The sequence below is a fragment of the Anabrus simplex genome, chromosome 1 (genome assembly GCF_040414725.1).
Source record: "Anabrus simplex isolate iqAnaSimp1 chromosome 1, ASM4041472v1, whole genome shotgun sequence".
In the NCBI taxonomy this organism is placed as follows: Eukaryota; Metazoa; Arthropoda; class Insecta; order Orthoptera; family Tettigoniidae; genus Anabrus; species Anabrus simplex.
The window spans coordinates 385,965,075-385,992,585 of record NC_090265.1 but is presented as its reverse complement, the minus strand read 5'-3'; the positions used below and the strand labels follow the sequence as shown (position 1 = coordinate 385,992,585).

General features: G+C 40.0%; 1 protein-coding gene across 5 annotated transcripts in view; it reads left to right on the top strand.

Moving 5' to 3' along the window:
* Positions 1-27,511, top strand: part of LOC136856820 (protein bric-a-brac 1) — a 1,345,352-nt gene that overhangs the window by 495,455 nt on the left and 822,386 nt on the right. The window lies entirely within an intron of this gene.

The following is a 27,511-nucleotide window of genomic DNA, read 5'->3' as shown; positions in this document are numbered from 1 at the left end:
AACACATTTACTGGAATCATAATAATTAACATGAAATAATCTAAATTAACACTGTTCCAAAAGGTCAGTTGCATTTTTAGGCTTTACAGTGTACTATGCTTTACATAGATGCGAAGATTCAAGTCATTTGTGTAACTTATGTTGACAGATATATATATATATATATACGTGCCATTATAAGATACTCCTCCGTATTCTTGTCCAGAATCACCCTCTAAAGATATATCTTACTGAAAATTTCAGACATACAATATGCGTCCGAACTAATGAGCGAGTTCTTATTAGCCGCTGAATGCTGTTTTATCATCACGATCATTGTAAATAGCTGATTCAATAAGTAATTTATTATTGTATCGTGGAATAAACTGGACCAAATCTTGTGATCATCGAGAAGTGGATGCAGAGAGGATGTTCGGTAATATAACACGATTAAGGAAATAAATAACTCTAGGTTTAAAACGGAACGAAACTTTCTCAAACCGTATGCGGCCAAACAAACAACACCGAAATATTATTTAATTGCACTGGTACAGTTGTGTTCATAATGGTACCATCATGTACTACACATTGTTCTTAAAGTTTCTGAAGAGATTGGGCATGTAGATGAACAAAGATTGCTTTAAGAACACAAGAAATGACGTTATCTTCTCGCATAATTCGGGAATATGTGTAGCTTAGCCATCTGTTTTGAAAATTAATTCTTTCAACATGCCACATACACTACCTGATGAAAAGTATCCGAACACCTATCTGAAATTGCGCTTACACTTTTTGCCCGTGTCACGTTCTCTTTTATTGGACATCACTGTGGGGTGGGTCCACCCTTCGCCTTTATGATGACTTTAACTTTGCTGGGTGTCTGAATATCTGTGGAAGAATGGCAGCCCGTTTTCACGAGCCGAAACCAGAGAAGGCAGTGATGTTGGACGCTGGCGTTTGGAGCGAAGTCGACGTTCCAACTCGTCCCAGAGGTGTTCCATTGGGTTCAAGTCAGGACTCTGGGCAGGCCAGTCCATTTCAGGAATGTTATTGTCCACAAACCATTGCCTCACACATGCAGCTTTATGACGGTGCATTGTCATGCTGATACATTCGTCGTCTCCGAACTGGTCCTCTACTGTACGCAGCACACAATGGTCTAAAATGTTTTCATATCCTTCTACATTTAAAGTTTTCTTAAGTGCAATAGGGGACCACACCCTAACCACGAAAAAAAAGAAAAAACCTACCATAACACCATCTCCTCCGTACTTCACTGTTGGCACCACATATGATTGCCGATAACGTTCTTCAGGCATTCGCCAAACCCAAACCCTTCTATCGTATTGCCACAGGGTGTAGCGTGATTCATCACTCCAAATCACTCGTTTCCAGTCATCCACTGTCTCTGACGTCGCTCTTTACACCACCTCAAGCGTCGCTTACCATGTTTAACTGTACCCCATTCTTTTAACTCCCGACGCACAGTCATTGTGCTAGCTGGACTGCTAGTAGTACTCTGGAACTCACGAGTGATTCCTTCCGCTGATTTCTTGCCATTTTTTTACAACCACCTTTCGCAGTGCTCGACGGCCTCTGTCCGTCATTAAATGAGGTCTGCCTGATCTTGGTTTAGCTGCGGTTGTTTCTTTGTTTCTTCGCGTTTCCTCTTCAACAATCGACTAGGGCGGTTGTAGTAGGGTTGAAATGTCCCTGATGGATTTGTTACTCAGGTGACATCCAATGACTAGTCCACGTTCGAAGTCATTGAGCTCTCCGAACCGACCCATTCTTCTGTAACACCTGTTGTAGAAGACGTCCGTGATTCTCGTTTGTAGTGACGCTTCTTGGCGCCCTGCTGTCCCTTTTCGTTGACATAAGACTGATCTCGAATGACGGAACTTGTCAACGACAGCTGACATTGTTGGGTCATTTGGTGCCTTCTTGTGAAATCGCCCGTACTGTTCTTTAACGTGAAACAAACTCGACCCATTCTGATGTCCCACTACGTATGGCCGGAAATTATGTTCCACTACGAATGCTTTCTCCTTTGTAGTGAGAACCAAAATTGCAGAAATCAATACAGTTCTGAATTCACAATATTTAACTGTTATGGACAATGAATAAGTGCTTCGTGACCGATGACCTAGCTGTTAGGCCCCTTTAAATAACAAACAATAAATACTTCGTTGCTAAGTTATATAGACAGCAAATGAGCAATAATTTCGCTGTCGTTTGTTTTGCTGCATACCGTATGATGTTGTTACTGAATTCCGTGGAAGTAGAGAAACAGCGTTAGGGCTAGGCACCCGAACAAAGTGACCACAGAATGTTTATTTTTTAATTATTTTTTTACATTTTGACGATATTTCCTAAAAGTTTTTTTCTTTCTTTTAATGTTTCAGTGTCTTTTCAAGACAATAACAACAACAACAACAACAACAATTTTAACAGATAGTAACAAGCGAAATAGCAATTTAGAAAGTGGTATTTACGATCATAAACTCTAGAGCTTAATCGGCAATAGCTAACAGAGGAGAATCAGCTCCCATTTTACAAGACAAGACTTGCTAGTCTTAGACTAGGCTTGGGCCTCTAGTAACAATTATTTCCCTTCAAAGGGAAATTGAATCTTAAGCTGTGATTTAATATGAATATGAAGGAATGAAGCCAACGCTTCCAAGACAGGAGCTACACGTCGGAGGGGATTCGAACTCTCAAATTCAACTTCAACTTTCACTGACCAAACAGGCGAAGAATCCACATCAGGATACCTCTTACTACATTTAAAGGCTTATCAGCTTTTACATCACGTGACACTCATTGCCCTTTATTCACAGCGTAGCAACACACAACCCATGGATCAGAAGGTCTCAGAAAAACAGGAGCCGAAGCTCATAGTATATGGCCAAAAAAAGAGAAAAACAAAAAGTTTTCTATTAATGGAATGGGATGTGAACCCATTCAAACAATCCCGTGACATGGCTTGCCATAAAACCAAATGAGGCAGCAGGTCTGGTGACACAGAAGGTAAGCCATACTAAGACAAGAAAGAAAAAGTTAAGGACCGAAATGCGAGATAGAAAAAAAATAGAAGTTAGAGAAATGTAGTCACCAAAATGAAAGTGAACAAGGGAAACGAGGGTCCACACTCGTACGTCCTTTATGCATTACAAAGTACCCACTAGGATGATTACACTCCAACCGTAGACAGCCTAGAAACCTACATATTATAAGTTAATAGAATATAAGGAAGCCCTACTTTAAAACTAAGGTAAACGCGACGCACCCTAACTGTTACATGCTAGAGGGGAATGCTTGTATCTTCCCGTCGCCACACGCAAATAAGTTCACAAGTTAGATCAAAATATAGCCGCGTATTTTACATGGCTGCCCCTGCTCTCCTGTAGTCTCCTGGGAGGAGAACCTCACTTATCGCTGCATAATTCAAGATCCAGATAGATACATAAGGTTCATTATTACCAGTATTCATAGGGACGAGGTGGGCGCTTAATGGTTGGTTTGAATATAACTCACAGTTCTGCCAACTTAAGAACAAATGTCTGAAGTTCACGAGTGCCACCCCACAAATAAGCGCAATATTCTATTAATGCTCATACATTCCAAGCGCTCAAAATCAAAGGTAGTGACATATGTTAACAAATTAGAAAATTAAGAATATTTTATAAATTTCTGCCTATTTCCGAGAGACAACGCTGCCTTCAGGCGTAAAAGGTGTTTCCTACCATTAGGGAAAGCACGTACTGATGGAGATGGCGCAGTTATTAATACTATTACTGTTTTAGCTGTCAGTTTAAACTGCATACTTGTTGCTGCATTTCCATTCTTTACTCATTGATTCTATGCTATAGCCTCTAAAGAAGAATATATTAGATTTATATATATATTAGAAATATATTACTGTGTTATCATTGCTGAAAGAACTGGCTTTAATTGGGTTTCAGTCTCCTGCTGAATTGCACTAGTATCCTTCACTCGTTTTCTTTGAGCCATCTGTGTACTTATGTTTTGGTGACATTTATCGGGTGTTTTCGTGAGTAGTTACGGCAATATGTGAACATGCGTTTTAACATTTCGGTATCCATAATGAACAAGGTAGATAGAGAGAGAGAGAGAGGGGGGGGAGGGGGGTCTAGGAAATAATATTCTATGAAATTTTGTATTATTATTATTATTATTATTATTATTATTATTATTATTATTATCATCATCATCATCATCATCATCATCATATTCGACGCCACAGTCTTGTATATCTTGGTCGCTTTCCGAAACTATTATATATCGGACACGCTTTTGTTTTAATTGAACTGTATTTAATATTCTTGATCAGGTTTTTGCGGAACTGCCTCTCTATAAGGTGGCTTTCTCGGAGGCATGATGTAGATCGGTACGCCGCCGCAGCGAAGTATAGCCTTACCCGCCCTGTTCCGCTGTACAGCTCATTAATATTTAAAGTTTCACAAATGTATTGTTTTATGTAACGTTTGCGTGTAGACTTCGCGTATAATGTCACCGCAGGTATGTCAACACAAACACGGCAATGAAATGAAATTGTGTTATAGCATATGGATTTTTATAAGCGAGCTGAACGGTAACGGGCAATCATATTGTGCGTTTCTAAAAATGGCTGGATGTTACTTTTATGAAAACCAGTATGCACGCCATTATTAATTGTTTACTCAGTCTCTGTTCCCATCCGAACGAATATACGTCGACTATTTTCATCGACGACGTACACGTCTGACTTTTTAGCGTTTTATAAAATATGACTGTTGAAATCTGAAATCTTGTTCAAGATGTAAACCTGATTTCGCACATTGGTTTTGGGTCGACGAAACCATTGAGAGCAGGTTTATGATAGTAACTATACATCTTTATTTCATTGGATTTCTGAAGGTTTTAAAACTGATCTCAAGTGGTCATAATTGGTGCTGGTTGTCGTTCTAAGGAGAAAACAACCAAGATACGAATAATGATCATTTTACAGATATAGATATATGATTTACATTTTTCAGGTAATACACAAAAATGTAATCATTTAAGAGACTTTATAAGGATCCGCCGCCAAGCTAGGCCAAAATTTCCAGACGATTTCATCCACGAAACCCGAATCTCAACCACAATGACATTAATTGTTATTTCAAAATATCACGTGCATTGGCTGAAGTTCGAAAAGTGGCCGTCTTGGTAAGAAACGAGTGACAATACCCCTTGGCTTTCACGCCCCCCCCCCCTTCCTTCCACCCCCTCCGGAAGACTCAATCAGGGCAACGTAATGCTTATATGTTTGACATTGATGTAGGAATGCACACACACACACACACACACACACACACAAACACACATCCCTCAAGTAACGTTTAAAATATATTTAATGATAGTGAAATTGATTTGTATGTACCAGCTATCGGGAATTAATTATTCATATCCTTTTGTTTTAAGATGTGATGTAATAAGGAAAGAGGTAAATCACCGTGTACATAAATATTAAATTTATGAATCACCTTAACTCAGCAGCAGCAGCAGCAGCAGCTCAATAACTAAAACGCCATCGATGAAAAAGAAATGGTGGTGAATTATGTTGACACTCACAGTAAATAACTCTACAGGGGTATATAAAGTTAATCCAAAAGAAGCTACTACGCTCAACTTTTTTTTTTTTCCTTTTTCAAGAGTGATATTTAGAGCACGTGAAATTCCTCTGAAGAACCAGTAAAACAACAGAATAATAAAACAACAGATAGGGAATCTGCCACCTGCGTGACTGCCCTAAATGCAGATCAGTAGTGATTGATTTTTTATTATTGATTGATTGTAAAGGAACTGAGATGGTCAAGTGAAACAAATTAGCTAATTTACAGGGTAGGGGACAAAAATACTTACGGGAGTCTGATATCAACACTGCTGGCAATTATTCATTGATAATATCGATTACGTTGGTAAAGTAACTCCGATGCAGGTGCACAGCACTTCAACTAATTGTTACCCTAGGCGAAGTCTGCCATTGGAAGAAATCCCGCAAGTACCCATTGAACCAATAGAAGTTTGGCAAGTAAGATACAGTTCTTCATCTCCGTCACTACTAGTTACAGTACATCCAGATTCGATAGTTGAGTCACTGCTATTCTGAAGACGTATTGTCACAGAGTCAACGTACTATGGCTGCACTCATAAGCCTAATGGTACGTATTATATCGTTCATCATTTCGGCCAAACAGCCTCATAGTGATAATGTGGTTGTTGGACTCGTGCTTAATAGCGACGGTAAACTGTTTCTATACGAAGGAGACTTGAATGTATTTTCATGCGCCGGTTTGCTGTATGTTATTTATGATTGAAGAAAATTCCGTGAGCGTTAATGCATTCGGTATACTATTTGACTAGTTTAATGACTGTATTCACATAGCCACATATGTCACACGCAGTGTTCTGTGCCTAATGTTTTGAAGATTAGGCTGTTTCGACTTATAAGTGATACTTGCTCAGGCATTTTAGCTTAGCTTAACATTGCTTTTAAAATAGTTCCAAAGTATTAATATACATTTTGTATTGATTACTTCGTTTTAGACTTGGAAAAAACAAACTAGACGAAATTTCAGAGTTCTCTTACGTTCGAATTATCATCACTACTAAGCTTAAGATGCTTCGTAACTAAAATGCTTATTTGCTCCTGTAAGTGTTAAATGTACAGGATAAAGTTAAGAATCCGTTTCGGATCAAATTATGAGGAATAAGGGCCCATTTTATTGCCTATAAATAAATGCCTGTTTTGGTCAGTACAGCATGTTTTGCGAAAACTGACCATTTAAGCGCATAAAACATTTTTTTAAGTTTTGCTTTTTAATTTGTTATCTCTCATTGGTCGGCAGAGAATAACAGACAACTTATGGTCTTCGGAATAAACAACAGATGATGTGGTACTCTTCGTGTTCTGCTACTGATCATGATCCCATGACATAACATATGGCAACTTCCTGCAATGACTAGAGAAGCTGTGCTGAGTTTTCATTTCTTCGTTGGCGCTATTTGTAAGCGTTTTATACTGATTTTGGTACACTGCTCTCTTATCATATTATCGCTGGAGTCCAGAGAACTCTGCTAGTGAAGGCAGTGGATGGTGTGCAATACAAAAACTGGCCTGAATGAAATTCCTGGAAATACGGGCAGAGACTTCATGACCAAATTCAGGACAGTTCTGCAAAGGACTCTAGTTGAGAAGATGAAAAACAAATAAATGATGTCATCTCTGGAAATTCATCAGCCATGTCATTAGAGCTGTCACCAATGGAAATGGCCGCATTAAAGTATTGCTCGATCACATTCTGTGAGATTAAGAGGACATTCTCTCATTTTAGAAATTTCCAGACTGAAACGAGGTTTAATTTATACCAGAAAACCCTGAAAAGTACAGACTGGTCAACTATAATGTAGTTGGAGAAGAAATTGTTTCAATATTTTTAGCACAGTTTCATTCTAGCTTTAGGGAATTGGGATGAATACCAAACTGGCACTTCTAAATACAGTGAACCCTCATTTAACATTGTTCTTGCCTATTTAGGCTGCCTAAAACAGAACTTTTAATGCCTAAATGTCCTCATCTTAATTATCATAATGATAAATTATGAGGAAGATTAACAAAAAAGGTTAGGTATGGTAAAGAGTGCATCCCAAATAAAGAAAATTCAAGTCTTAAAAACTGTAATTTGTTTTACTGTTCATCGACACTGGCAGGTTGTATGATGGCACTCCCGAATGCTGGTCGTGAGTGAGCCACCCGCCCGAAGGTCAATGTAATGGGGGCGTGTTAAGAGAGGAGTTTGCTTCGGGCAGCAAGGATTGAAACACAAGTAATATAGACATTGCCGTTTAAAGGATGATCTTCTCGTAAACACCAAAACTTAAAAAAGGAATTACGTACCATAAATGATAAATAGCTTATTATTCTTCGCAGCTATATACCCACATATCTAAAACGAACATGTGAATATGTAAATTGAAGACAAAAATAAGGTATATATTTTAGCATGTAAATTGCTGCCAAATAGGGGAAACTACTTGTATTTCATGGTCCGTTAGAAGAACGTCCAATGGTGTTAAATCTTGTGATCTGGTGGACCAGGGGCAGGTGTTTCCCTTCTTACCCATTGACCAGAATGTTTAGCAATCAGGTGGTTGCGAACCGACTGCTGAATTGTGGAGTGGAGCTCCGTCATGCTGAAACCATTAAGTAGCTGTCCTAGAGGGGCACACAACAGTGATAATTGATGGGCAGAGAAAATGTAGGCAGCGGGCTCTTGTCAAATGGCCCTCAGAGAAATATAGGCCAATTAGTTGTGGTATTTTGCCACACCAAACGCTTACTCCCCATCGTACCTGAAATGCTGCCTCTCTTATCCTGTGGGGATTGTCAACGCTCCAATAATGCATGTTGTGGCGATCCACGGTACCATTATTGTCAAACCGTGATTCGTCCGAAAGCAAGATTTTCGAATCGAACACCCCATTATTTGCCACTTGCCTCAGTATCCATTCACATAAGTTGACCGTAGCTCCGAAATCTGCCCTATGGGGCTCCTGGTATAGTTGCAAGTGATAGGGGCTGAAAACAACTGTCATGCAAGATACGTAAGAGTGACCCTGTTGTACGTAAACGGCGTTCCACATTACTGAGGGCCGGTTGCATATACCGTTTGATCTTACGTCAGAGACGATCTCATTTCACGATAAACTCAAATTTTTGGTTGTTTAAACGTTAATCTGATATCAATTCGCACTGAACTAGGATTAACTTTGACTGAAGAAATTTCTCCGATTAAACTCTGTTCAAGGAGTTGTTTTCTATTCGAGATACATGAACAGGTGATTGTGAACACAATATTACCTGTGTTGTTACGACAAATCATAAGAAAATACACAAAAGACTAACCTAATACCTTGTTAGCTACTGCTGTTGTCCGAATATAAGCTATATTACGCTCCTTATAACGCAGTGAAACATAATTCTACAATATAACCTCTATGAATTGCTTATGTTAGTGTTTCACAGATGTCTGATTACTGCGGTATTGAGGATTATTCAGCTAAGTTGTCCATCTCAAATAACATATGGACCGTTCAATATCGAATGGCGTCAATATCCTCTTAGATAATGCTATTAACTGTGTTTTTAAAATGGAACTACACTGTTTTCTACACCTATCCTTAAATCTACTAGCATTACAAGTTCAGCACTGTGATTATTCCGAAAATCGATCCAAGTACTTCAAACGTGCTTCGTTTGCCAGCTGGGGACTGCTCTGTTCGATTCGCGCTACGTATGAAACATGAGCTAGCCATTGACATGCAGAGTTACTACATCTTTTCCTGACTGCTACGTCATCTGGAGCACCTCAATGTCATATAAAGGCCACCTTAGCTCCTCAAGGACATATCAAGGTCATCTGAAGCCTCTCAAGGTTATTTCAAGGTAATCTGGAGCATCCAAAGGTCATATCGAGGTCATAAACGCACTATGGCCAAATTTATGATTTAAAACCTCTTTAATGTCGACGTAGGTAACAGTTACCGCAAAGGAAAAATGGACATGCGACGAGCTCTATGTGACAACACTTTTATCCTGACGACGTGATATTATAAATCACACAAGACCGAACGAGCCTAGTGCAACTGGGCAATTACCCCTGCTGCAGGAATATGGGAAGGAAGTTCATCCTGAAACTGTGCGGAGAATTATCAGAAGAAAAGGGTATAGTGACAGAGTGAGCAGAAAGAAACCCATGGTAACCCATGGACTTCGTAAATCAGCACATAAATAAACCTGTCAGTTGGTGGGACGAAGTAATTTTTGTAGATTTAAGTCAAATGCAGATGTTCTCTTGAAGCAGAAGAACTATGGTTTGGATAAAACCAAATAAAGAGCTTCAGACGAAGAATCTGCAGCCCACAATTAAACATGCAGATGGAGGTGTCATGATTTTCGCGCCATGTTTTCATATGGGGTGGGCGAATTAGTATTCATTGAATGTAAAATGGACAAGCGTAAGTACCTGAATATTCTAAAGGAGAACTTACAGAAAAGTGCTGAAAATTTAGGGCTTTTGGGCAAGTTCAAATTATATCAAGACAATGACCCGAAATATAAATCGGATATTTTGAGGTTATGGATGCTGTATAATTGCCCTAAAGTTTTGGGTACACTTCCTTAGAGTACGAATTTAAACCGTATTGAAAATCTATGGGATGAACTGAAGAGAAAAGTTAAGACAAACGCCAGTGACATCAAGGCAGTCTTTAAAGGATATAATTATGAAGGAATGGAGACAAATAAGTCCAGATTACACGAGAAAACGTTCTCACAGCATGTCTAAACGCTTGGAGCAAGTTATAACGCAAAAGGGACTTCATACACACGATTTTAATTTACGGCGAAGTAGGACAGAATGCTCGTTCAGCTGTGGATCAGTGATTTCCACAAAGAAGGGCTCCATTCGGCGTACGATCAATCTGCATTTAGGGCTGTCGCCCAGGTGACAGATTCTCTGTCAGTTGTTTACCTAGCCTTTCTAAAATGTTCATTGAATTTGGAAATGTATCGAATATCTCCTTTGGTAAATTATTCCAATCCCTAATTCCCCTTCCTATAAACTAATATTTGCTCCAATCTGTCCTTGAATTCCAACTTTATCTCTTATATTTTCTTACTTCAAGCATATTCGTCATTCTATGTCAGTCTCTCTACTAACAGCTCGAAACATACCGATCAGTCAAGTAGCTCATCTGTTCACTCCAAAGCTTTCCTAGTTCAGAGTTTGCAACATTTTCGTAAAAGTAAACTGGTATCGTCCCGAGGTGGCACAACACCTGTCAGGCACTCCTTCATAAGAGGTGAGCTACATGTACATAACAGCCTTCCTGCCAATCCAGAAGGATATGGGAAGTATACGTAGAACAGACGACTGGTTATAAATGACGTCCAGGTTACCCGACGATCGCTCAGGCTAAATGTTCTCACATCTTGCATCTAGTTTAGTTCTAAGGAACACCGAAAAAATGAATTAGAATGGTGTAGTGGAGAACCGCGCCTAACCATATTTTATCAGCACTTCATTTCGGTTCCTTCCAGTGAGATATCTATGCTAGTCCATTGTCTGACCTCTCTACGTCAGTAGCTTCATTCTCGTCTCCTCCAGTGAGAGGTTATCTGTCCTAGTCCATAGATCTAGATCTAGATCAACAGCTTCACTTCCTTCTCGTCTCTTCTAGTGAGAGGTTATCTTGTAGCAGCTATACAGAGAATAGCTGATGCTGGAAATGCCAAGCGCAGGCGTGCAGCTGGTTGGCCTAGACCAAGGCCAACTAGATATACAGGCCATAAGGCTCCCCCTCCACTTCGGGCGCTACGTCACACTAGTCGCCAGCCGCTTCACTTCTCGCCAGTGACTTATAAGCTGATCTGAACTTCGCAGCAGTGAGGCTATCGATGGTGTTGAATGATTTAAACGTGTGTGAACATTGTGAATTATCGCCACGTCGTGTTGTATACCTGGTTGTAGAATAAACTACAGTTCAAAACAGCCTAATATTTCAGTGTTTAAATTTCCTACTAGCGTGTTTCGGAAACAAAAGTGGATCATAGCTATCCATCATACCGAATTCATCCCTTCAGCAAGCTCAGTTGTGTGCATAAAACACTTCGACGAAGTTTCGTAATTAGGGACGATTCCGTTAAAAGACCTGATGAGTCTCTTTTAACTGTAAAACCTAACCATTTAAAACTCTCAAACGATGCTATTCCTAAGTTTTAAAATGTGCCTGCCTATCTGTATAAAAAATCTTCCAACAACGAGCAAAAATCCTATTCAAAGACAAGAAGAAATTGAAAAACGGGAAGAGGAAGGAAAGAAAGAAAGCTGAGGAAGAATATGACAGGATCAAGGACTTCGACGACGTTCAGGGTAATTTCAGTATTAAACGCAAATTAGATTTGAACAAAGTTTCCGTCAACTTTAACAGCCAAAGTCTGTATTTTCAAAATGTATGTGACTGAGGAAAATATTCCGAAAATTGGTACTTCCTTAACATTAAACGAGGCTCTTGATTTTAAATCCATTAAACATGATATTTTCATGAGTTATAACCCTGATATACGTGCATTAGGTGATGGGGGCAAGATATTAAAATGGTCAAATTAGAAAAGTATTTATAACTTCCTGTTTAGACCTGCTCGTAACTCAAAAGTGACTGTCCACGACAAAATAGAATCTGTACACAAAATAATCGATGAAATTGAAAGTGAAGTTAATGAGTGTATCATTACTGATTTTTTTTTAAGGAACAGTTAAATATAGCCTTTGCAAAGAAAGTATCTTACTCCTGTATTCTAATAACATGGTTCACTTCAATATTTTTCGCATTTCCTGGGGCGTAAACGAAGATAAGACAGTCAACGTTTCTTACAATGCCCCACTTGGTTATTCACAGTCTTTTACTGCAAAACTAGGCACGGGAAATTCGGGTATTGATGATTCACATTGGAATTACTTGAAAAAAGAAACTAAAATTGTTAAAGGAGAATGAAATATTCTGTAACTTGTTGAATGGAGTCTACATAAAACGTGAGCTGAACTATAAAGGAGAAAAGGTTTTATTTTCGTTTTTGCCAGTGGCTTTACGTCGCACCGACACAGATAGGTCTTATGGCGACGATGGGATAGGAGAGGCATAACAGCTGGAGGGAAGCGGCCGTGGCCTTAATTAAGGTACAGCCCCAGCATTTGCCTGGTGTGAAAATGGGGAAACTACGGAAAACCTTCTTCAGGGCTGCCGACAGTGGGATTCGAACCCACTATCTCCCGATGCATGTTCACAGCCGCACGCCCCTAACCGCACGGCCAGATCGCCCGCTAGGAGGAAAGGTAGAGGGAGTTGCTTTTAGTAGTAAAAGCGGAGAAAATAACACTACATTAGCTACAACTGCACAAACTTTTATGTTGTCATCCAGTCTTTAAAAAAATAAAGACGTTGTTGATTTGTTTCCATGTAAGAACCTAATGTGACATTTCTTAGAAGAACTAACTTTGCAAGTCTTTAAAGTATTAACAGATAGTCATATAGCTTATAAGGTAGCATGCATAATTTCTAATAATAACAGGAAAATGTTTGAAAAGCTGTGCAAAAGCAATTTACAAACCACTTTTCAAAATCCATTTGACGAAACACACACACACACAAAATTGTTTGATACTGGTCATTTATTTAAAATCTTAATAAATAACTGGCTTAATCAAGCTGAAAACTTATCCTGACTTTGACAACTCTGAGTCAGACAAAAAAATGTCTGAGTCTATCTAGTGCGGCCTTGGCTTGCTCCTGCCCTGTTACCAAAAGGTGTTGTACCAGACTCTTTTAGAGCTACAAAATGTAAACCTGTATACTAATGTTTTTACATGAGGATTCTCAGAGAAAAATTCTGACTTCGCTTGTCAACAATGTTCTGGAAAACGAAAATGTTTAAACATGCTGTGATTAAATAAATAGTTTTAAACATTTCGTTGACAGATGTATATACATCTTTTGTAATATATTATTGAATAACAATAGAAAAGTTACCGTAGATAAACTCATCGCTGAGAAGAAGAAATCCTCAGGAAAATAAAAATGTACAAACTGAAACCTTAGGAATTCTTAGGTAAGTTTTAAGTTGCAGCTTAATTTCTAAGAAAGGTTTCAGACTTCTGTTGTGAATTGCCATCATGCATTTTCCTAGTAACATTAAAACTTTTTGTATACGTATTATGCGTTCTAATCTTTTAAAGATACCGTGTTGAGTTACAAGTGACAGATGTCATCATAATTTTACGTAAAGAAATGTACATGTACTGCCCTTCCAGTTTTCTCCCCGCATAAAACTCGTGTAGTATACAAGCCTAAGTGAAGCCACAATTGAAGTAGTGTTCAATTTTATCGTTAAGGTTGAATAAATGAACAATATCATGGTGAAAGTGAGAGCGGGCCCTACACTGCCATGCTGAACGCCAGCCACTAGCGTGACGTCACGGTCCGAGCCTTGTGGCCTGTCTATCTAGTGCGGCCTTGCCTAGACGTGATCTGGAGCAGGACCCCGGCAGGATTATACTCGCCAAATCGCGGCAGTGGTCGGAGTATCCCATTGGACTTAACGGAAAGACCGGCAACATCCGTTACTATGTGCAGCGTGTTCATCACCTATGGACCGCTCATCGCCTTCTGTGAGTGGGTCCATCGTCAACTCGAAGACTTCGTGAATCATATTTTGATGACAGACGAGGCATCCTATACGAGAAGTGGCACCTTCAATTTTCACACACGCAAGTGTGGTAGGACAAAAATCCCCATACTGTGAGACGTTCCCACCACCTGGTTCGGTTTTCCATTTTTTCCATTTATGTATGTACAGGAATGTTGGGAGGCAATATTATTGGAAACGTGGTATTACCTCATAGACAGACCGGTTGTGTTGGTGGTGAGTACTGTTTTAAGAGGAAGTACGACGGGGCTACCATCCTCTATTAATAGACCTACTAATCAGAGGGAGGAAATGGAAAAGGTCAAACACTTCGAAAATGAAGGTGTCGGCCAAAGAAAGACAAGGGCTACGAAGGGAGTCAAAATGAATGACTTCCTAGGCCTCGGATGATCTTATACCGTCGAGGTCGGAAAAGAAGAAGAGTTGACGAAGGGAGATCGGATAGTATACATGAAAGTGAGGAGCCTGGCACAAGTAAGTGGAAGCAATGCAAGGACTCATCCAAGGGCCCCGTGGTCGCTAACCCACTCTGCCAAGTTCAGAACCCCTAGGGCCGCTTTTAGACGCCTCTTATGACAGACAGGGATACGGTGGATGTTATTCTACTGCCCCCACCCATAGGGGGTGCGTAGACTGACTGGCGTTTATCTACAGATTATGGAAGACACTCTGCCACATGTAGAATACACCCGCGGTATACCCTGCCTGTCGTGAGAGGCGACTAAAAGGGGCGACCAAGGGATGATCAAATTAGAACCATGAGACTACTTGTAATTAGTACCATCACGCAGGGAACAGCATGGGTCGCATTTACTTGCGCGTAGTACCACTATATTAGTTACTCAATAGGTTTGTGATTAGTAGCGACAGTGTGTGAATCAGGATGTGGGTCTTACAGTACCTTTGATTCGTACCCCTATATGAGCAACACCCTGGGATGAGCGACGCCATTGTTCTGCCTTGCCTGTGCTTAATTCCCACTCACTAAGTGAGGAATACCACGGGATAGTTCGAGTCCCTGTGGTTAGTCCACTTATGTGTTGCCTGCAAATAGCGCCGCAATGTGCGAAACACCATAGATCTGTGTTACATGTGCGCATTACACTACCTGTGAATAGTACCATAATGTGTGTAATACCGCGAGTTTATGCTATTTTTGATTAGTACCGCCAAATGACAAATAGCATGGTTCTAGTTTCATAGCGATAAGTACCATTATGAGAGGCCGATGAGCTGGATCTTGGACTCGTTTCGACTACAAGCATAATTGATTCAGCATCGTGCTATAAAAGCAGTCCCTTGGTCAGTAATACTATTGTTTTGTGCCAGCTTCTGTGCATGTGAGGCACTGTGGGTCGGTTCCACTGATCGTTTTAAATTCATATCCATCCACCCATTCATTCTTCGTCCTCACGCTTTGAATTCTTGTCAGTGGAGGATTTTAGACTTTCAGTTTGTCATAACATTTCGTCTCATTTCGTACCATTAGGGGCCGATGACCTCGATGTTAGGCCCCTTTAAGCAACAAGCATCATCATCATCACTCCATGCCCGATGGCACGTGTGTTTCCAACATTATGAGCACACGTGCACATTACCAATGCACTACGCCGCCACCTGGACGTCACCTATTGCAGCGATGGATTGAGAGTTTGGGTCCTATCGGATGGCCGGCAAGAATCCCCGATCTGAATTCTTTAGATTACTTTTGCTTGGGGTACTTGAAATCTAAGGTGTATCGTAGAGAAGTCGAAACCCTGCGAGAGCTGCGGGAACGCGTGTTGGAAGCTGCTCAAGACATCGCTCAAAACTACAAGGTAGTGAGATGGGTTCAATAGAAAGAAATCTTCGAAGATGCCTGGCATGTAATACCGCCAATGGTGTACATTTCGAACAATTGCTGTAACAATGTGCACCACTTCCCACGACTAGTATGGTCCAGTGCTTCACTCTCTAAAAGGTACACAAACGCGTTGCCATTTTGTTCTCATTTTTTAAATTAAAAAGGTAAACTACGCTTAGAGTTTTACGTGACATTTACTCTTGTGATCATAAGCCACGGGACCTGCATGTTTATGTGGAATTCGACCCGTAGGACGTGATATTTCCTTTCGTAAATCCTACTTGCAGATGCGAAAGGAGGTACAAGATCACAGGGATTGTTTCTGTTCCACCGAAATGTTATTCCACTTTCCCGGTGGGGTAATGACTTGAAGGAGATTTGGCAGAGTTTTACTACCGGATGCCCTTCTTGACGCCAACCATTAGAGGAGAAATGCTTCGTGTTGATGTGGTGGTGGTGAGTGTCGTGTCTTGTTGTGTGGTGCATGTAAGTGTTGAAAATGACAGGAACACCCAGTCCCCGAGTCATAGCAATGCACTTGTTAATGTAATAATCCCTATCCCGGGCGGGAATCGAACCCGGGGCCTCAAGAACGGAATGCTAGTACGCTAGGCATTCAGCTATGCAGCCGGACATTTGTGGTCTCATAATGGTATTATGTATTTATTTTTTTGCTATTTTGCTTTACGTCGCACTGACACAGATATGTCTTATGACGACGATGGGATAGGAATAGGAAGGAATCGGCTGTGGCCTTAATTAAGGTACAGCCCCAGCATTTGCCTGGTGTGAAAATGGAAAACCACGGAAAACCATCTTCAGGGCTGCCGACAGTGGGGTTCGAACCCACTATCTCCCGATTACTGTATTATTTATTAACGGGTTGGCCAATCAGAACAGCATGACGCAATTGTCAGCGGCACGCTATTCCGACGAGTTTGCTGCAATTGGATGGTGAGTGGTTTGAATCCGACTGCAAGCCGTTTTGAAGATGGTGTGCTGTGGTTGCCCATTTTCGTCGTTAGAGTACAAATAAGGGACAGGAATCGTCATAATTGGAAAAGGACAAGTTACGCTTAATGCTATATTATTGAATATTTACCGTACTGTCCCAAAACTCGGTCAATTCTCCAGTGCTGTTCGTATCTCGGGGAATAGGATATACATGTTGTACCTACTACTGACACATCGAAGTTGTGCTGATCATTCAGGAGATTCCAATGCTTTCTTTTTTAATTTACTTTTATAATTTTTACAGTATGATAAGTTTCAGGTATAGTTTTTACAAAACATAATCCAATTCAGGGACTTGTTTCGATTTTATTCAAATCCTCAGCCTACAGAAAATCATCCTAAGTTTTAGTAACATAAGTACACAACCCATCTATTTATTCTTTCAAACTAAGGTACAATATGATATCAAAGACATACAATTTAAAAATTTAAAAAGTCAGCTGGATATACCCTCTGTAAAGTGAAGGTTTTGACGTCAACACAAGGTAGTGACGGTGGAAAATCGGGCAGCGGATATAAGCTAAATCAAGGCAATTTGATTTGAAATTGCTTTCAATTTTGAGAGTAACTACAAGAAGGTGTGAAAGGAATTTAGTAACTGAATTGATACATTTATACAAGCAGGTTACATATCAACGTAATGAAACCAGTAAAGAATATATTTAATGAGAGGGTCTGCCTGATGAAAGATATTCCGCGAAATTGTCCATGAGTATCTCAGCATGTCGAGGCGACAGGGGGTTTTCCATGGAAAGACAATCAAGTTGTTCGTAGTGTTGTCCATTGAACCTAAAAAAAGTTGTTTGGTGCAGTTAAGGAGGTCACACTACTTTTTCCATGAAAGACATCTGAGAGGTATAGGTGTTTTTTTTAATATTCGTAAAAAGGTTCTTACATCGAAAGACACTAGTTTGTGGGGAAATGGGGCTGGAATATTCTGTATTTTAGAGTTGAGCTCTAACGTGTTTTCGATGCTGTGTGGGTACGCCTGAACTAAGTTTTCTCTCGGAAGATATAGTTCTTATAATTCATGCCACCGCTTCCAATGAAAGTTTGCTATTTTCCGTAGCATGGGGTACTTCTTAATGTACCCCAAAATCAGTCGGATTTCGATAAAGAACTTCAGGTTATTAAATAAATTCCTGCTAATAACGGCTACAAGACGGAACTCAGTGACAATTTAGTAGCTGAAAAACAGGAGGAATTAATGTACTCATCACTCCTTCATGAGAAGAAAAGTTGGACAGTCCTAGCATAGTACGGTCTAGTTTATGGAAAACTAAGAACTCTTCTACAAAGGCAATGTTACTCTGTAGCGATTAAATGCAGTTCTTATTTCTCAAAATTATCGAAAACAAAGGATACCATCAGTAAAGAAAAATGATGTATATAAATTACAGTCTGGGTGTCTACAACTCCCAGTCAAACAGGACGGAATTGTAAAGTCAGGACGAAAGAACATATTAGATCATGGAAATTACATAATGTCAGTGAGTCACAGTTCGCCAAACACCTTGTAAGAGTCAATCATTTCTTGAATCTCAATATTATTCGTACTGAAACCAAGAACTGCGTATTGAATTTATTAGAAATAATAGAAATATTAAAGTTTGTCAAAAACAACTAAGGAACATGTATAAATGAACATGTTGCCCTATTTACCGTTGTCATACCTTGTGTTGTCGTCAATTCTTCACTCTGCAGAAGGCATGTCCAGAATTCTTCTAAAATTTAATTTTATGTTTTTGATATCTTAATGTTCCTCAGTTTGTAAGGCTAAATATATGGGTTCTGTATTCATGTTACTAAAACTTAGCATGATTTTCTGTTGTATTTGTAAGATCAGGATTTGAATATAGTCGAAACTTTAATCCCTGAATTGGATGGAATTGTGGTAAAAACTTATCATAATGAGTAAATACCACATCATCTCCGTTGCAACCATTAAATATTTTTACAGTACTTTTTATTTATTTGATTACTTCTCTTGTTAACTTTCGCCATTATATTAACTGTTCCAGATATGATGGTAGGGGTTTGAACCCATTGAACCCACCCCTTACCCAAGTGCCTGGTTGCATTAATCTGTCCTGTCACTATCATAAGACAGGCTGTGAGAATAACTACCCGTGGCTGATAGCTATGGCTTTTATCCCATAACCAAAGCTCGATAGGTGAACAGCGAAACCGATCCGCCTATGCGTGCAGGTGAGCACTGGTCAGGTTTGGATGGAAGCAGCAAAGACTTGTTACTTATCGACACTCGCAGAGCGCGCTGATGCTACGAGTATGAGGAATATTGAACCACCACCACCTAGATAATAAGGCCTCACAACAGTGCAGCGACTTCACGCTAAGGAGGCGATCGCAGTCCAAGGAAACGCGGAGCATGTTCAAACACATATGTAATTTTAATACTTTTACCACCACCACCACCACCACCACCACCAGCAGCAGCATCATCATCTGTTCTGCCCAAAGTCAGGTTTTCACACGGCAGCTCTCGATGCTCTCCTATCTTCTGCCATCCTCTTCAGATCCTTGTAAGTTCCTCCATTTTTGTCATATATCATCTTGTACCTTCTTCTCTGTTACCTTCCGCAAACGAGTCCTGCCAGTGCTTCCGTTAACAAACACACCCATTTCAAGAAGTGTCCCATCGAGTTCTTCTTCCTTTCTCTTATAATTGTAGCAATCTTCTCTTTTCGCCAACCCTTCCCAATACCTTTTGCATTTTTCCCTCTCTCCCTTTCTCCTCCACATCCACATCTCAAACGCTTCTAGCCTTTTTTCATCTTCTCTTATCAATGTCCACGTCTCTGCCCCATGTATAATGCTACACTCCAAATAAAGCACATATCAAATCTTTTTCTCAAACATTTATCTCATTTGCCGGATAACAATCCCCTTTTCCTATTGAACACTTCCTTTGCTATAGCAATACGAGTTTTCGCCTCCTGATGACATCTCATGTCTTCATTTATTGTACCTTCGACGTATTTTAAAGCTATTACTTGGGCGATATTAACTTGCCCTATATTTTTTGGTTTTCTTCCTTTACCCATCACACTCTTTGTTTTTAATGTATTGATTCTTATTCCATACTCCTCGCTAGCTTCGCTCATATCTTTTAACATTGTATTCAAAGTTACTTACCTTTCTGCTAATAATACCATGTCATCGGCAAATCTTCTACATTCTATTCTCTTTCCGCCTATAAATACTCTTTTTCCATCTTAGCATTTTCCAATTATCTCTTCCAGATATAATTTGAACAACAAAGGGGAAAGGCAACAACCTTGTCTAACGCCCTTTCCAATTATGCTTTCTTCCGTTCTTTAATTTCCAACCCTTATTCTTTTTGTTGTAAATATAGATTGTGTAAAAGTCTTCTCTCCTTCCAGTCTATTCCTTCCCTCTTCAAGATGTCCATCAGCCTGCTCCATTGTACCCTATTGAAAGCTTTTTCCGAGTCAGTAAAGGCAACATAAATTTCTCCTCCTTTCTCAATATATGTTTTCTCTATGGTTCTTAACAGGCCAATGGCATCTCTTGTTCCTTTTCGTTTCCTAAATCCAAGCTGTTCCTCTCCAATCCATCTAATTTCCCATCTGTTCTAGTCAGCACTCTCAACAACACTTTAGCTGCACGAGAGATTAAACATAGTCCTATGCTCTTCAGATGTCTTGGCATTCCTCTTTTTCTCAATTTATATCAGTATTAGGCCTACTGCTAGAAAGTCATTCGGCCATTCTTGATGATGATGTTTGTTATTCAAAGGGGCCTAACAGCTAAGTCATAGGTCCTCGGCCATTCTCCTTTGTTATATATCTCATTAGAAACGTGTACAATCTCCCTCCTTCCGCTGCTTCCTAAACACTTCAACACTTCTGCTGGCAGTTTATCGATTCCACATGCCTTCCGATTCTTTATCTCCTTCGGCGCCTTTTCTACTTCTACTTCTGCTTCTGAGATGCCATACCCCTTTTCACCCTGTGGCGCATCTTCCTCCTCTTCAATCGTAATTTCGTTTGTTATTTGATTCTCTTAATACAGACATTCATTATATTCCTTCTATCTATTCAAAACCACTTGTGGTTATTTAGCGAATGTGCCATCTACTTGTTCTATTTCCATATATTTTTGTTGTTTTATACTTTTTGTTATCAAAAAAACTAGCTCACTCGCCAATCTGTACTTAATTTCATATTTTTCTTCTTTCTTCGTTTTGTCTATTTCCTCACATTTCTCCTTCATCCATATTTGCCGGGCTGAGTGGCTCAGAAGGTTGAGGCGCCGGCCTTCTGACCCCAACATGACAGGTTCGATCCTGGCTCAATCCGGTGGTATTTGAAGGTGATCAAATACGTCAGCCTCGTGTGGGTAGATTTACTGGTACGTAAAAGAACTTCCGCGGGACTAAATTCCGGCATCTCGGCGTCTCTCAAAACCGTAAAAGTAGTGGGACGTAAAGCCAATAACATTATTATTTATCATCCATAGTTCTCTTGCTTGTCCTCCCCTCTTCTTAATTCATTGTTCACCTTGAGTGTTTCCAAATCTTTCCTTTGTTTTGCCTCTTCCCACTTTTAAATTTTATTTGTATTTCTCCGACTACGAGGTTGTAGTTTGAGTTTGTGTCTCCTCCTGGATAAGTTTTGGCATTCTTCAGACAGTTCCTAAACCTTTTTTGTATCAGAATATAGTCCAGGTGATATCTTTCATCATTCAAACTAGATACCCATGTGTAGCTTCTCATTTTTTGATTTTCAAATAAGGTTTTGACCACTAATGCATTTTCTTTACAAAAGTTAATTGGCATTTCACCCCTTACCCCCAATCCAAATTTTCCTACAGTATCTTCTTCTCTTCCTTCACCCACTATTGCCTTCCAGTCTCCAATAATAATAACAAGAACACATGCATTCCTCTTTTTCTTCCTGAATAAGTCCTTCAATCTCCAAAGCTTTAACTCTGGACTCTTGTACATGGCGATTCATACCATGTACTACTTGGGAAGTACAGTATAATGTTGTAGTATCCCGTCACCTTCCATATAGACAGTAGGTGATCCAGCCCAAATCAGCTGCTCATATTGAGTGTCCGCCTTTTTCTCTCTAGTAAAAGCAAAGCAAAGTCATCTCCGTACAGACTATGAAGGCCCTTGGGGTGGTGGAAGGTAAAGGCTTCCACTATCCGTAACCTCGGCACTTGGTGGGGTAGGGTGGTTAGCTCTACGCCCGGCCGCCTTTGCCCCCAGGAATTAACCTGGTACTAATTTTTGGTGTAGGCTGAGTGAACCTCAGTGCCATGTGCACCTCCGGAAGTGGAAATTTCGTTTCTTAAATTCTACAACTTCCTGGCAGGGAATCGAACCCACGTCCTTCCGGGTGAACCGAGCACGCCTTTACCTCGTCGGCAGGCCGCCAGGCAGCCCTTTTTCTCTCTAGTAGTTCAGAATAACAGTTATTCTCAAAGGAAAACCTAAGTTGCTATGATGTTAAACTTTCATTGTAATCATGGTGACTAGAAAAATACTAGGTAGCCTATATACATAAGTGTGCATAACACAAATAGTCTACGTGCGATTTTGAAATATTTTTACAATGTAATGCCAAACCACCACAGAAAACCATGAAATTCTAATTTTCCACAGTACGCTACAGCGTATATACGAAACTCTCGATCGAAAGTATTGTAAATATTTATTCACCAACAAATGACGTTTACAGTTTAAAGGACGTTGAATTATTATGACGGTATTTCTTTATTTTAGTTCTTGACATCATACTAGTAATGCAAAAAGACTTAAAATTCTTACCTATTACATGAGTACTATACGGTACGTACCGGTACCTATTTTGAGAAAATTGCGGACTTCCTTGAATTTGCACAATGATTTGTGGATTCATTAGTTTTTGTTACTGCATTAGTTACATATTTAGCAGAATATATCTGTACACTTCCAAATAATGTTGCAATAAATGTATTCTGAAGTGTGCTTCCTACATTCATTTGTGTGGTCTATACATTCGTCAGCTGACAGAATAATTTGCATCGTCATATCAGTTAAATACGAGTATCTCCTGTGATTATTTAAGCTAAGAAATTTCCTTTCTGGCTTTAACATTTTTTAAATCCTGACATATGAGTATGCCACTAAGTGCACAACTGTTTCTGTAGGATATTTAAATTTGCCGCTATTAAAACTGTCGATAACATTATGCTCATTTTTTCTAAGAGCAACATCCTTCAAACCAAGAATCTGCACGGTAATTACAATTTAATATCTTGAGAAGAGAAGACAGCAATAGCCACCTAAAAAGTATTCGCAGCACAAGATGTGCTGGCAAGATCTAAGTCTGTTATTTTGAGCTCTCCTTTAAATGTTTGAGATGAGAAAACTGAAACATGTTCAAGATATCATCATTATTATTATTATTATTATTATTATTATTATTATTATTATTATTATTATTTTAAGAGGAAGTATAACTAGGCAGCCATTCCCTCTTATCACCACAAGACAAAAATTTTGCTAGATTTACGACTTCTCAAAGAATAAATAAATCGGCAAATAGAGTTGAAATAGAACAAATGCTGGGACCCTGTGGTTAGCAAACCACGCTCCCAGCACGAGAGCCTCTGGAGTTATCCCTTTTGGTCGCTTGTTAAGGAAGGCCATACCGTGGATGTATTCTGTGTCTCTTACCACAGGGGTATGTGTTACACAGTCTCTCATCCAGTCTTCATCCGTGAGATCAGGTATTAAGACCGGGCCAACCGGTCAGGAAACGTTATGCCAAGTACAATTACTGTTGATGGAGGTCATTATTTTAAGAGGAAGCAAGAAAACTCCATCTCATTTCTCCAGTGATCATTGGCGCAAAAGTTCTTGTTGGTAGTAGAGTCGGGGTACTGTAAAAAGTAAAACTCGTCCTGATACAAGTTTATTGGTGTGTTCTTTCTTTGTGGGACGGTAGCGATACTCGATAATTACCAATCACTGTCAATCAATCACCACTGATCTGTATTTAGGGCTGTCGTCCAGGTGCCATCCTACCTGTCAATTGCCTACATATTCTTTTCTTAACTGGAACATCTCCCTTGGTAAATTATTCCATTACACCCCAAGACATCGTAATCTACGTATTCTTCGTAGAAAATTCTGAACAAAATACGGGTTCCTCTTCTGCGTATGAAATGGTATCCCATTAAGAGTCAAGACGGGGCACGATGGTCAGTATTTACGGTCTTGCAATATAGATGCGTTTATCTTCCATAAAATTGTTTTTCTCTTGTTTACAATTCAGCTCTGGACAACGCTGGAATATGCCTTTCTTATAGACGAGAACCGGAACACTTATCTATTCAAAATTCGTGCACACACAACAGAAAGCTGATAACGACGATATTATTTGTCAGTAACTTTATCGACGGCTGGACCGATCCGTTGTTAGGTTGGAACGATGTAATGTAAGCTGTATATTACAGTATAGCTATATAGTTTTGGTGTGATGAAGCCAGTAATCTATCAACAATAAGAATTTAGCCTTGTCTTGTTGAAAATAAATTATTATTATTATTATTATTATTATTATTATTATTATTATTATTATTATTATTATTATTATTATTCGTTCCATGGTCATAGTAGTGGCCTTAGGTTCAGAGGGTTCGTATCATCACCACAGAGTCATCCCTCCGCATAAGGTTGGTGTCAGAAGTGCATCCGAACATAAAACTGGACTTAAACCCACGTATAGCGCTGATCCCCAGTAATTAGAAAAGGAATGGAAAAACTTGTGTAATAATTTTTGCTTTTAACTAACGTACTAGAAAATGTACTGACACAGGTCTCTCTCTTTTGCTAAGGGCTCTTGAATACCGACAATTTACACCAGAACGCTACCCTGCAACCTTGAACACTGGAGGCAAGCAATAAACTACCTTACTCAATCAGAAACGTAACCTACTGGAATTTACAGCTTAGTGCGGCTATTTAATGTAGCTCGACCTCAGAATAATTTGACTGTGGGTAGAAACATTTTCCGTATACGGTGTATGTTTACTGGAAGTTAGATCATATTTTATCTGTATAAAGCTGAACGTGTTTTACAATTACAAGTGATGTTGGTTGTGGAAATGAACTTAATCGTGGTCAAAAAGAAGACCGTAATTCAATGCATGGTTACCAGCCTCGATTATTCTCGATTTTGGCAGACAGAACATGGAGGTCATGCTCTGCTCTGAAGTAGATCGGATATTTGTAACCGAACGTTGAGAGAAGTTGTAAGAGAACATACATTGTGATGAGCCGAGGAGTCCTGTGTAGCATTGCAACTTAATACATCTTTCCGGAATACAAAGGGCACTAGGAAAGCTTTGCAATGTGAGCGAACGCTTTAGACTTTTTCAAAATAATTTCCACCACACTCAATACACTTCTCCATACGTCGAAACCAGCACTGAACCAACTCTGCCACTTTTCTTAGGTTACATTTTCACACTCTTGATCCCATGCTGCCAGAACATCCTCGTCGGATGCAAAACTCCGCCCTTTCAGCTTCATCTTCACTTCTGGGAAGAGTGCGAAGTCACATGCGGTAAGATCAGGACTGTATGGAGGTTGATCAAGCACAGTCAACCGTGATCTGGCAAGAAAACCCATTGTTACATTAGCACAATATGCTGGAGCATTGTCGTGGTGCAAGAGCCAAGTGTTGAGCCGTGACATTGGACGGAGGTGCTTGAGAGCCTGGATGACCTGAGGCAGACAAGTCTCACTGTACCACTTCGCAGTAACTGTCCTTTGTGTTTCTAGCACAACCCGACTCAGGATGGCCCGTTTAGTGAAGAATACTACAATCATCCTTTTCTTCACTGACCTTGACTTTCGCACAGTCACAGGAGTACCCTCATCTTCAAACAGCCACACCTTGTTCTGAGATTTTGTTGGGACATCGTAATAATAAAGCCAAGTTTTGTCACCTGTAACGATGCTATTGACGTTACACGAAGTCCTTTTTTCAAACTGTTTTAGCATTTTTCGGCACCACTTCACTCGATGTGCCCTTTGTTCCTCTGAAAGTGAATGGGGTACCCGAAGGGAACAAACCTTTTTAACATGGAGATGGTGGTGTAGAATTGAATGAATAGCTGGTGCAGGGATGTGGAAGGTCTCTTCTAACTGCCGATATGTCAACCGCCTCTCTTGCTGCAACATTTTCCTCACAGCTTCAATGTTTTCCTCAGTAACTGATTCAGACGGTCGCCCAGAACGAGGATCGTCTTCAACCCCAAAATTTCCCGTCTGGAACTCTTTGTACCAGCGGAAAATTGTTGTCCGATGTGGACAGTCTTTCCCCAGTACAGAGTCATTTCCTCCAGGCACTGGTCAACAGTTAATCCATGAGCAAAATTGTAGCGGATAATTACGCGATATTCACCTTTAGACCACACTGACATCTTAACTTGCGTTCAAACCGAGCTCGATAGCTGCAGTCGCTTACTTGCGGCCAGTATCCAGTATTCGGGAGATAGTAGGTTCGAACCCCACTGTCGGCAGCCCTGAAGATGGTTTTCCGTGGTTTCCCATTTTCACACCAGGCAAATGCTAGGGCTGTACCTTAATTAAGGCCACGGCCGCTTCCTTCCAATTCCTAGCCCTTTCCTGTCCTATCGTCGCCAAAGACATATCTGTGTCGGTGCGACGTAAAGCCAATAGCAAAACTTGCGTTCAGTCCCACTGCGTGGTGACTACTCGTGTGAAGGTCGCGCCTTGCTGTCTTCTAGACCGGTTTTCACCCCTCTTTTCGTCCTCACCATAACAGGGGTGTCCAGCCAACCGTTTTTGTGTATTGCAAAACTTTCCTAGTGCCCTTTCTATTTTTAGGGGCATCTGCGTGAACTGCAAGGTATTTTATGTGCCTTAGCCGAACGGCTTCATGATAGTGCTGAGTGTGTTCTTTAAAACGTTTTCTGAAATATGAGCGTATCAAAATCATTCACTTTTTTCCCTTTTGTTTAAATTGTTCAAAAAGGAATAGTAATGAAGAAGGCATTTCCAACCATGGTTCTTCCTGGTCACCATCCGACGTTATTTTAAATTCTGTTCGCAGTTTCACTTTACAATATCCAAGTTGAACTGAATGTTAGTTTTGTCCACAGCTTTGCGAATTCAGCATAATTGGCTCTACAGTGTCATCATATGTTAATTTTCAAAAGTAGAATTTGCGGATGATGAAACATTTGATCTTGGGTTTGAACAGTGCAACTGCATACCATACTGTAGTCAGTAAGTAACATGGGTATTATACCCATAGCAAGAAATTAGGCCTTTTTTTCTCCGTGTAATATAGCATTAT